Source organism: Piliocolobus tephrosceles, chromosome 20 (genome assembly GCF_002776525.5).
Source record: "Piliocolobus tephrosceles isolate RC106 chromosome 20, ASM277652v3, whole genome shotgun sequence".
Classification (NCBI taxonomy): Eukaryota; Metazoa; Chordata; class Mammalia; order Primates; family Cercopithecidae; genus Piliocolobus; species Piliocolobus tephrosceles.
Window position 1 is genome coordinate 26,186,158 of NC_045453.1, and position 13,210 is coordinate 26,199,367.

Sequence of the window (13,210 nt, forward strand, 5' to 3'; positions counted from 1 at the left end):
GTCTCAACCCTGTCTCAAAAAAGAAAGGAAGGAAGGGAGGGAGGGAGGGAGGGAGAAAGGATCAACAGATACATAAATGAGTCTTAGCAAATCCCTTCATATGGGCTGTGTAGTGACGCTTACCTAGTAAGACATCATGCTAAGAAATGGGCTGATTCTCACGGCAGTCCACGGGGTACTAGTCACCCCCCATTTCACAGATGAGAAGATTCGCATTGCTCAGTATCACACACCACTTAACATGTAGACCTGAAATTCAGACTTCACGTTTGTGGATGTGGGAAAGTCCACACTCTTGTAAGCCCCCAGCATGAGTCTTAGCAAATGGTGGGCCTTTTAGAAATGATAGTTTCTTCACTATGTACAAACTTTAGGGACCTACGGCCCATGCTATTACCAGGAGGTGTCCCAGGACTTCTGAGAAGACCCAGTGAGGCCTGGAGGCTGAAGGATGAATAATGGAGAACAGGCACTTGCCGGAGAAAGTAAACGTGACAAGCAATATTTCATTATATTGAAATATGAGCTGGTGTCCCACTTCCCCCCTAGGTCTTCCAGTCCCTCCGTGGTCTGCTTCCCAGGCTCCAAAACTAAGCTCCTCCCGTCCCGAGGGAAACGGAAAGGCTTTGGGAAAACACACGATGTTCTCAGAAGGACAAGCTTCCTGCACCCCCAGCCTGCCTGCCTGCGCTCATCCTGGATTGATTACTTTTATAGTCCCCCTGTGGCCCCAGATGTGTTCCAAAGGCCTCAGCAGGCCTGAGACTGTCTGGTATGGCTCCTGCCATTCCAGCACATTCTACACTCCAGCCAAACTGGAGTCCTCTGGATCCCAGCACCTGCCAGGTGCTCTCCTGCCTCCGTACCTTTGCATGTGCTAGGACCCTGGTCTTCCCACTGTCATTCACCCTTCAGCTTCCCCTAGGGACTGCCTCTGACTCTGAGCTTAGAAAATGTTCCCTGCCCTCCGGTCCCACCCTGGACCTCCCCCTTGCAAAGGTCCTGGCAGTTGCGGTCATGTGAGCTGTCTGCTTGTCTCCCATATGCACTAAGGGCAGGGCTCCAGCAGCCTTCCCCCTCAAGCCCCTGCCTGCGTCCCCAGCACCACACCCTGTGGCTAAGGCACAGCGGAAGCCCGATGAAACCACGTTGGAGTGGTGCACGTGACAAACGCCGGGTGATAGTCTCACTCCAAGCAGCCTCAGGTATGCTCCTGTGATGGTTAAGTGTCAGCTTGATTGAAGGACGCAAAGTATTGTTTCTGGGTGTATCTGGGTGTGTCTGGGTGTTGCCAGGAGAGATTTAACATTTGAGTCAGTGGACTGGGAGAGAAAGATCCACCCCCAGGAAGATGCACCCACAGTGTGGGTGGGCACCATCCAATCGGCTGCCAGTGCAGCCAGAAAAATCAGGCAGAAGAAGGTGGGATAAGCTGGCTTGCTGAGTCCTCTGGCCTTCATCTGTCTCCCATGCTGGATGCTTCTTGCCCTTGAACACTAGACTCCAGGTTCTTCACCCTTTGGACTCTTGGACTTACACCAGTGGTATGCCAGGGGCTCTCGGGCCTTTGGCCACAAACTGACGGCTGCACCGTCGGCTTCCCTACTCTTGAGGTTTTGGGACTTGGACTGAGCCACCACTGGCTTCCTGGCTCCTCAACTTGCAGATGGCCCTATTGTGGGACTTTTACCTTGTGATCATGTGAGTCAGTTCTCCTTAATAAGCTCCCTTCCATATATACATATATCCAGTTGGGCACGGTGGTTCACATCTGTAATCCCAGCACTTTGGGAGGCCGAGGCGGGTGGATCACTTGAGGTCAGGAGTTCAAGACCAGCCTGATCAACATGGTGAAACCTTGTCTCTACTAAAAATACAAAAAGTAGCTGGGTGTGGTGGTCTGCATGCCTGTAATCCCAGCTACTTGGGAGGCTGAGACAGGAGAATGGCTTGAACCCAGGGGGTGGAGGTTGCAGTGAGGCAAGATCACGCCACTGCACTCCAGCCTGGGCAACAGAGCAAGACTCTGTCTCAAAAAAAATAAAAATAAAAATACAAAAATGAGCTGGGCGTGGTGGCAGGCACCTGTAGTCCCAGCTACTCAGGAGGCTGAGGCAGGATAATTGTTTGAACCTGGAAGGTGGAGGTTGCAGTGAGCCGAGATTACAGCACTATACTCCAGCCTGGGTGACACTCCGGAGTGATATTCCGTCTTAAAAAAAACAAAACAAACAAACAAAACGTATATACATATGTCCCATTAATTCTGTCCCTCTGGAGGGCTCTGACTAATACAGCTCCTCACTGCACTATAGAGGGAGACGTGCACCATGCACGGGAGAGATGAAGACACAGAGGCCCAGGCGGGAGAGCTCACAGCTGTGCACAGCCATGGAGCAAACGGAGACTCGAGCCTAACCTCAGATCCTGAACTGCGCTGTGACAGCACACAGTCCCCTCAGCTTCAAGCAATTGCCTCCTTCTACTCCTGCACTCTCCCATTTATACTCAATATGCGGGTATTGGACTGGGAAAGAAGTTCATGTATGTTAATGTACGACCAGTAACATACCTTGTATAATACACATTAATACATTATTGAGCACTGACTCTGCATTAGGTTCTTGGCAGAAATATTCTGTTTTAATTCTTTCACAATTTCCCTAAAACGCACATGCTCAATAGGATTATATCACTCCCAAATGGGCAAAAATTAATTATTGAAGAGTGAAAAGGCTTAGCGATTGCAATGCTCTGTGGCCTTCCAAAGGGCCACAGAACATAAACAATATACTGAGTATCTCTGATATTAAAATGCCATTGGTGTTGGGGTCGGGCATGGCAGCTCAAGTCTGTAATCCCAGCACTTTGGGAGGCTGAGCGGGGAGGATCGCTTGAGGCCGAGTTGAAGATCAGCTTGGGCAACAAAGGGAGACCCCTATGTCTACAAAAAAAAAAATACAAAAGAAAGAAAGGAACAATTAAAAGGCATAGAATGTAGGTCTGTTTTAAAAAAAATTATGGGGAGGGACGAGTAGGAACAAAATGTCTTAAAACACTTCCCAACAGGGTCAATTAAAAATAAAAAGGCAATTAAAAATAAAAGGGCAATTTAAAAAAAAAGGCTCACACCTACAATCCCAGCACTTTGAGAGGCCAAGGTGGGAGGGTTACTTAAGTTCAGGACTTTGACACCAGCCTGGGCAACGTAGGTAGACCCCGTCTCTACAAAAAAAAATTTTTGTTAAATTAGTCGAACATGGTGGCACGTGCCTGTGGTGGCAAGCTACTACTTGGGAGGCTGAGATGGGAGGATCACTTGAGCTCGGGAGGTCAAGGCTTCAGTGAGCCATGACCACACCACTGCACTCCAGCCTGGGCAACAGAGCGAGACCCTATGTTGGAAAATATGATTAATTTTTAAAATTAAAAAAAAAGGTTGAGTAATACCACCCTAAAATCAAGGTGTTCTCATTAATTCCGTGGTATAGGCTCAGACAGGCAAGCTAATTTCCCCAAAGTCACACAGCTAGTAATGTGAATTCTTGTGTAGAGAAAGAATTCAAACCCACACCTATTCTAAAGCCAAAAGCCACATCCTAAATGACGTCCGAACCATCTGCGGACATTAAGTCAGCAACAGCAGTAAGAATGTCCTCCAGATCTTGCCCTCAAACCAGCAGGAACAGTGGCTCCTGACAGCTTGGTAGAAATGCAAACTCAGGCCCTGCCCCAGACCTACTGAATGTGAATCCAAAACGCGCCCGCATGACTGTGCACAGGCCTTTGCTAAGGGAGCTGGGATTCCCATGGCCACAGGTAACGAACCTTCATCTACCCTGAACAGCAGAGACAAAGACGCCTACGACTGTTCCCACATCCGAGGTCCCCAGCCCCAATCAGAAACTCCCTTGTCAGACTAATTATACTTATGGGTGTTCCGTGACTTGCTGTATTCCCAGAAAAAGAAAGAAAAATGAAGTTCTCTTTCAGGTTTTCAGGATAGATAATGTCAAATATTTACAGAGCAAACATCATTCTAGAGGCGCACCATTCTCTTTCTGCTCATTAGAGCACTGCCAATCACGCCTTGATGAGAGGGCCTGTCAGCCTTCTCAACAGCAACCCCATCATCTCGGCTGAACTGGGCCTGCCTGCTGTGCTGGGGAATGCAGGGAGAGGTTCTGAAGGCAGGCCTTTGGAAGGAAGGGGCTCCAGGGTTGCCAAAGACCCACCTCTGTGGAGTAGGATGGGCTTGAAGCTGGCTGTTCAGTGAAGATGCTGGAGGAAGACAGAAGAGAGGCCTCTGGCGGGAGGGTACTGGTGCTGTCTCATCAACCAGAGCTTCTCAGACTCGAGCTAACATCAGAATCACCTGCGGGGCATGATACAGCGGCTGGCCCTGCTCCCAGGATGCAACAGGTTTAGAACGAAGCCTGAGGATTTGCCGGTCTGCAAAGCTCCCAGGTGATTCCACTGCTCTGAGCACCACACTTTGAGAACCAGGTCTGAACCTTCGCTAGTCCAGGTGTGAGCCTCTGACCAGTACATTCAGTGTTACCCAGGAGCTTGTTAGAATGCAGAATCTTGAGAGGTGATTAATGAGTACAAATATATAGTTAGAACAAATAATCACCTCGTGTTCAATAGATCAGTAGGGCGACTAGAGTTAGCAATAATCTATTGAGCATTTCCATCTAGCTAGAAGAGAATAATTTAAACCTTCAGAGCATAAAGAAAAAATTCTTTTTTTGAGGTAGCGTTTACTCCATCGCCCAGGGTGGAGGGCAGTGGTGCGACCATAGATCACTGCAGCCTCAATCCCCTAGGTTCAAGCCATCCTTCCCCCTCAGCCTCCTGAATAGCTGAAATGACAAGTGTGTGCTACCACACATGGCTAATTTTTTTAATAGAGACTGGGTCTCACTATGTTGCCCAGGCTGGTCTCAAGCAATCTTCCCTCACAAAGGGAAGCCTCAACCTCCCACAAGTGCTGGGGTTATAGGCGTGAGCCACTGTGACCAGCCAAGAAAAGATAAATATTTAAGGTGATAGATATCCCAATTATACTAATTTGATCTTTATATATTATATAAATGTTATCAGAATATCACATGTGCCCTGAAAATATTTACATTTATTTCATATCAAAAAAAAAATTTTTTTTTTTTGAGACAAAGTCTTGCTCTGTCGCCCAGGCTGGGGTGCAATGGCCGGATCTCAGCTCACTGCAAGCTCCGCCTCCCGTGTTCACGCCATTCTCCTGCCTCAGCCTCCCAAGTAGCTGGGACTACAGGTGCCCGCCACCTCGACACGCTAGTTTTTTGTATTTTTAGTAGACACGGGGTTTCACTGTGTTAGCCAGGATGATCTCGATCTCCTGACCTCGTGATCCGCCCGTCTCGGCCTCCCAAAGTGCTGGGATTACAGGCTTGAGCCACCGCGCCTGGCGAAAAAAAAATTTTTTTTAATTAAAAAAAAGAAATACAGAATCTTGGAACCTACTCTAGCTACTGAACAGAATCTGCATTTTAACAAGATCTATGAGTAATAACTATGCATATTAAACTTTGAGAAGGCCTGGCCTGTCCATAATTACACATCAGAATCAGCTGGAGCAGCCGTTAAATGCAGATTCCTGGGCCCCAACCTGGATTTAAATAATCCGAATATTTGAGGAGCAGGACCAGGGAAATATTATATGTTTAAGGAAGTGCCCAGGTGAAGGCTCATAGTCAGCGGCATTGGTCTAAACAGTGGTGTCTAAACTACCGAGGTGATGTGCACATACCTATAACCCCCAGTGGATCTTTTTTTTTTTGAGACGGAGTATCGCTCTGTTGCCCAGGCTGGAGTGCAGTGGCAGGATCTGGGCTCACTGCAAGCTCCACCTCCCAGGTTCATGCCATTCTCCTGCCTCAGCCTCCAGAGTAGCTGAGACTACAGGCGCTCACCACCATGCCCGGCTAATTTTTTGTATTTTTAGTAGAGACGGGGTTTCACCGTGTTAGCGAGGATGGTCTCGATCTCCTGATCTCATGATCTGCCCGCCTCGGCCTCCCAAAGTGCTGGGATTACAGGCGTGAGCCACCGCGCCTGGCCAGATCTTTCTTTAGTGACGCAAAAATAATATATACATCCTATTATATTAATTTATTGTGTATATTATAAAACATATTCAAAAACACAATTCAGCTAGGTGCATTGGCTCACGCCTGTAATCCCAGCACTTTGCGAGGCCAAGGCAGGCAGATCACTTGAGGCCAGGAGTTCGAGACCAGCCTGGCCAACATGGTGAAACCCTATCTCTTCTAAAAATACAAAAATTTGCCTGGTTAAGAAAAATAATGAATTGTAAGCCTTGAATCCTAGTGTTGTAAAGCAAATGTCCACCTGCTCCAAACAGATGGATAAATGGATGGATTTAAATCTCTATGTGACACGCCCGCCAGTCCTAATCGCATCCTCTTCCCAAGAACTTTTAATGTTAAGGTCATGCTAGCATCAAGCTTCTATTTAAATTACATTTCTTGGTTTTTATCTACTTAAAGCAGAGTAAAAGCAGTAGGGGTGTGTGTGTGTGTGTGTGTGTCCTGGTTATCTCACATTTATTTGCTTTCTTAGGTATTTTGAAATTAACCCACCCCTACTATGGGACATTAGTAAATATTTGGTCATAAAGTATCTTCAAAGAACAATTTTCTGAGTTAACCACACCCAATAAAATCCCCTCCCATCACTGAAAGGCTTGTCTGGCTGTCAGGCAGTGAGATCGTTTTATTGAAAAGACTCATGATGTAGTGAACAAAAGCTTAGGAAATAAACTCTAATCCCCAAAGGAACACTTGATACTACTCTACTCACACTAAAATATTCAATTTATGGCCTATATTGAATCCTATGTCTATAATTTACTGCCCTAACTATAAAGGAGTTTTTTTTAATACAAACCAATTTCAATATATTTTGCTATTTTCCTTGCCTCTGTTAAAGCAGAAATAACAAATTTCTCTGAAAGCTTAGGAGATAAATGCGATAGCAATTTCCAGGGGTGCTTCTTACAATGACCTTGTTTTCATCAGACTTTAACGGGGTGCCTAGGATTGTGTCAGGTGCCCTAGGCATTGCTTGCTTTTTTTTTTTTTTTTTTTTTTGAGACAGAGTCTCACTCTGTCGCCCAGGCTGGAATGCAGTGGCACAATCTTGGCTCACTACAACCTCTGCCTCCTGGACTCAAGCAATTCTCCTGCCTCAGCCTCCCAAGTAGCTGGGACTATAGGTGTGTTCCACCATGCCCAGCTAATTTTTGTGTTTTGGTAGAAATGGGTTTTCACCATGTTAGCCAGGCTGGTCTCAAACTCCTGGCCTCAATTGATCGGCCCACCTCAGCCTCCCAAAGTGCTAGAATTTCAGGTGTGAGCCACCTTGCCCAGCCCATATTGCCTTTTTTTTTTTTTTTTTTTTTTTTTTTTTTTTTTTTTTTAGACGTATTCTCACTCTGTCACCAGGCAGGAGTGCAATAGCACAATCTAGGCTCACTGCAACCTCCACCTCCCGGGTTCAAGTGATTCTCCTGCCTCAGCCTCCTGAGTAGCTGGGATTCCAGACATGAGCCATCACACCCAGCTAATTTTTGTATTTTTAGTATAGATGGGGGTTTCACCATGTTGGCCAGGCTGGCCTCTATTTCTTGACCTCATGATCCACCTGCCTCGGCTCCCCAAAGTGCTGAGATTACAGGCATGAGCCATCGCTCCCAGCCCCATATTGCTATTTCTAACTAGCTTCCCGGGTCGTCCTGATATATACCCAAGCACCACAGCCCTCAGAAAACAAAAACATGTTTATTCAGTAAATATGTATAGGGCACCTGCCATGTGCCAAGAGTCATTATAGGTGCTGCAGACACAACAGTAAAATACTAGACAACAGATAGTCCTTCTGTTTAAAGGGCTATCATTCTAGAGAGAAGACAGAAAATAAATAAATCGGTAAAATATACACTATACGGCAGGAGTCCCCGAACCCCAGGCCACGGACAGGTACTGACCAGGAACTGGACTGGACAGCAGGAGATGAATGGTGAGCGAGTGAGTGAAGCTTCATCTGTGTTTACAGCCGCTCCCCTTGACTGCCTTAGCTCCGTCTCCTGTCAGACCATCGGCAGCATTAGATTCTCCAAGGAGCCGGAGCCAGAGTGAACTGCAAGTGTTGAGGGATCTGGGTTGCACACTCCTTATGAGAATCTAATGCTTGATGATCTGTCACTGTCTCCCATCACCCTCAGATGGGACCGTCTAGTTGCAGGAAAACAAGCTCAGGCTCCCACTGATTCTACATGATGGTGAGTTGTATAATTATTTCATTACATATTACAATGTCATAATCATAGAAATACAGTGCACAATAAATGGAAAGCACTTGAATCATCCCAGAACCTCCCCCCCACCCTGCCCCCGGGTCTTTGAACCTGGGTGACAAAGCCATGGCGGGAAAAAAAAAACCTGTAGACATTAAAAACAACAACAAACGCACACATACACACAAATAAAATGTCTGCTGTAGGGGCCTTTTTTTTTTTTTTGACAGGGTCTCACTGTCACCCAGGCTGGGACACAGTGGTACAACCTCAGCTCACTGAAACCTCTGATCGCTCAAGCGATTCTCCTACCTCCGCCTCCCAAAAATAGGTGGGAAACAAGAACAAAAAGAAAAATAAAAAAAGAGAGAGAGAAATAGGTGGGAAACAAAGAGGAAAAAAAGCAAAATTCTAAATTCAGAATGATCTAGAATATGTAAAAAAGTATGTTCATTTAAAAAAGCAAAAATAGGCCGGGCGTGGCGGCTCACGCCTGTAATTCCGGCACTTTGGGAGGCCGAGACGGGCGGATCACAAGGTCAGGAGATTGAGACCATCCTGGCTAACACGGTGAAACCCCGTCTCTACTAAAAATACAAAAAATGAGCTGGGCATGGTGGTGGGCACCTGTAGTCCCAGCTACTTGCGAGGCTGAGGCAGGAGGATGGCGTGAACCTGGGAGGCAGAGCTTGCGGTGAGCCAAGATTGCGCCACTGCACACCAGCCTGGGCGACAGAGTGATACTCTGTCTCAAAAAAAAAACTGGAAGGAAGACAAGGACAATGATCCTGGCCTTGGAATGCTGGGACCCTGAGAAATAAGCCCACTTTGCTCTACATTCAGATTTTTTTCCAAAAATAAAAGATATATATAAAATATGGCTGGGCGTGTTGGCTCATGCTGTCATCCCAGCACTTTGGGAGGCCAAGGCAGGTGGATCACTAGGTCAGGAGTTCAAGACCACCCTGGCCAACATGATGAAACCCTCTTTCTACTAAAAATACAAAAATTAGCCAGGTGTGTTGGCGGGCACCTGTAATTCCAGCTATTCGGGAGGCTGAGGCAGGAGAATCACTTGAACCCGAGAGGCAGAGGTTGCAGTGAGCCAAGATGGTGCCATTGCACTCCAGCCTGGGAGACAAGAGCAAGACTCCATCTCAAAAAAATATATATATATATATATTTATTTATTTATATAACATATATTTAATTATATATAATATATATAATGTTTCTGATTGGACTTAGGCTCCAGAGATGACTAAATAGAAAAATATACATTATCTTCCCTCATAAGAAAATTTACAGACGATATTTCTGTGAACATGGGATTAAATCCTACGGCCTTTTATTATTACATTTTAAAATTTATGTTCTGCCTCATTTCACACAAGACTTAAAGCAGAAATCTGGACATATTTTATGGAAATAACTATTTAGATGAGACTATGCCCCATTGCTGTAATATTTAAAATGGGGTTTTTTTTTAATTGTATATTCAGAGGAAGGCCTGGACATTCTAAAGAAGAGACGTTAGATCAGAGGACGGCAAACGTTTTCTGTGAAAGGCCAGAGAGTCCGTGTTTTCAGCTTTGCAGGTTATACGATCCATGCCACCATTACCTCACTCAGCCCTTGCACCAGGAAAGCAGCCACAGACCACTTGCAAACCAACAAGAGTGGCTGTGTTAGCAGAAAACTTTATTTATGGACACCGAAATTTGAATCTTAGGTAATTTCCATGTCATGAACTATTACTCTTCTTTTACTTTTTTTTTTTTTTTTTTTTTTGAGACAGAGTCTCACTCTGTTGCCCAAGATGAAGTGAAGTGGCGTAATCTCAGCTCACTGCTGCAGCCTCCACCTCCCAGGTTCAAGTGATTCTCCTGCCTCAGCCTCCCGAGTAGCTGGGACTACAGATGCCCACCACCACACTCGGCTAATTTTTGTATTTTTTTTGTAGAGACGGGGTTTCACCATGTTGGCCAGGCTCGTCTCAAACTCCTGAATTCAAGCAATTGTCCCGCCTTGGCCTCCCAAAGTGCTGGGATTACAGGTGTTCGCAACCGTGCCCAGCCCCCTACAGACATTTTAAGAAGAGCAATGCCTACTGACTCCTTTAAAATATGTCTGCAGTTTGGTTGTAAAACTCTTCTCTGTCCTAAAAAAAAAAAAAAAAAAAAAAAGGCCAATAAAGTCCTCAGTGCCTTTTAAATGATTGGTCTGAGTGGGTTTTTGTAGTTTAAGATGAAGGAGAGGCAGAGTTTGAGGGAAGCAGGGAAGAGGAGGAGGCTGCACACGTGGAAACCAGAGCCCTGGAGAAAGAATCTGGCCCCACATTTCTTAATCTCCCAAGGGATTAGCAGAACTACTTGGTAGAGCTTTGGAACTGCATATGACTGGGGAGTGGGAACTTCACGGCATTTTTTAAAAGGTATCAACAGGGCCAGAGAGCTCTCTGGCTGTCATCCACTCTGTAATTATAATACTGAATACACTTTCCAAGCTATCTCCAACACCACGCCCAACAGAAATAAAGAAAGTCCACTGGGGCTATGACCCTAAATTAGAATCCTTCTTCATCAGGGCTTCTGAACAATAAAACTTGGATGCGATGAGTGGGAAGCAGAGAAGAAGAGTGAGCATGATAAATGACTCCAAGAAAATAGAGAAGCTAGTGGAATATGAGATGGGTGAATTCAAGTTTTAGAAAAGATTAAGATCACTAAATATGTAGACACAGAGCAATTCCGAAGGAGGTTTATTGATTTTCTTTTTCTGAGACAGGGTCTCACTCTGTTGCCCAGACTGGAGTACAGTGGCGTGATCACGGCTCACTGCAACCTTCACCTCCCAGGCTCAAGTGATCCTCCCACCTCAGCCTCTTGAGTACTTGGGACTACAGGTATACACAACCAGCCTGGCTAATTTTCTTTATTTTCCATAGAGACGGGGTTTGGCCATGTTACCCAGGCTGGTATCAAACTCCTGGGCTCAAGTGATCTACCCACCTTGGCCTCTCAAGATGCTGCTGGCATTATAGGTGTGAGCTCCCGCTCCCGGCTTTACAGTGATTTTATGAGTATTTTTTTAATAAAATGCTTCAGATTTATCAAACATATTAGAGAATAATAAAGCAAACACCTCTGTTTCTACCAACCAGTTAAAAAAAAATTTTGTATCTTTATGTAGTCAACAAACCTTGTAGACCGACTTGAGTCTTTAAGCCATAAGCATGCATGGCTGTGATAAACATAAAAAATGAAATGAGTTATTTAGAAATAAAAACTAAAATTTGACAAAGCAGAAGTTTTAACAATAAAATTATAGCATCCATATCTTCTGTAGTCAAAATGGACTGTTTTAAGTAGTAGCTTTTCTTTAACGAATAAGTCATTATATCCAGTTTTTTATTTTATTTTATTTATTTATTTATTTATTTGAGAGGGAGTCTGGCTCTGTCGCCCAGGCTGGAGTGCAGTGGCCAGATCTCAGCTCACTGCAAGCTCCGCCTCCCAGGTTTATGCCATTCTCCTGCCTCAGCCTCCCGAGTAGCTGGGACTACAGGCGCCAGCCGCCTCGCCCAGCTAGCTTTTTGTATTTTTTAGTAGAGACGGGGTTTCACCGTGTTAGCCAGGACGGTCTCGAACTCCTGACCTCATGATCCGCCCGTCTCGGCCTCCCAAAGTGCTGGGATTACAGGCTTGAGCCACCACGCCCGGCCTATATCCAGTTTTTTAAAAATAGATCCCCATGAACCTCTTCCTTCCCTCTCCTTCCCCTCTAAGATAACCACTATCCTGAATTTGATGTTTCTCATATATATATATATTTTTTTTAGACGGAGTTTTTTTTAGACGGAGTTTTGCTCTTGTTGCCCAGGCTAGAATGCGATGGTGTGATCTCGGCTCACTGCAACCTCTGTCTCCCAGGTTCAAGCAATTCTCCTACCTCAGCCTCTTAAGTAGCTGGGATTACAGGTGTGCACCACCACGCCCGGCTAATTTCTTAGTAGAGACAGGGTTTCACCATATTGGCCACGCTGGTCTCAAACTCCTGACCTCAAGTGATTCACCCACCTCAGCCTCTCAAAGTGCTTGGATTACTGGCAGGAGCCACCGCGCCTGGCCCCTAGGTATATCTTTATATTTGTTATGCTTTTATCCCTATGTAATAGATAGTGTTTTTGCATGTTTTCTAAACTTCATACCAATGGATCATTCTGTACTTATCATTCTGCAACTTGTTTCTCCCACCCTACATTAGCCTTTAAAATGTATCCACACTGATGAACCCACCTCTGGTTCCTTTGCAGCTGCAGTGTAACCTTCCATTCCACAAGCACAACAAAATGCATTTATTCAGTCGCCTAATATCGAGTCTTTCCAGTGTGTATTAGGCTGTTCTCACACGGCTGTAAAGAAATACCTGAAACTGGGTAATTGACAAAGAAACGAGTTCCAATTGGCTCATGGTTCCACAGACTGTACAGGAAGCAATATGCTGACATCTGTTCCGCTCTGGGGAGGCCTCGGGAAACTTACAATCACGGTGTAAGGCAAAGTGGGAAGAAGGGGTCTCCCAATGCTGGAGTAGGAGAGAGAGCCAGCGGGAAGGTGCCACCCACTTTTAAACGACCAGCTCTCACAAGATCCTGAGAACAGCACAAAACAGATGGTGTTAAACAATTTATGCGAAACCCGCCCCCATGATCCAATCACCTCCCACCCAGCCCCACCTCCATTGCTGCAGATTACAATTAAACATGAGACTTGGGCAGGGCCACAGATCCGAACCATATCGCATTGTTTCCAGTGTTCGGCATCACCTACATTCCTTTTTTTTTTTTTT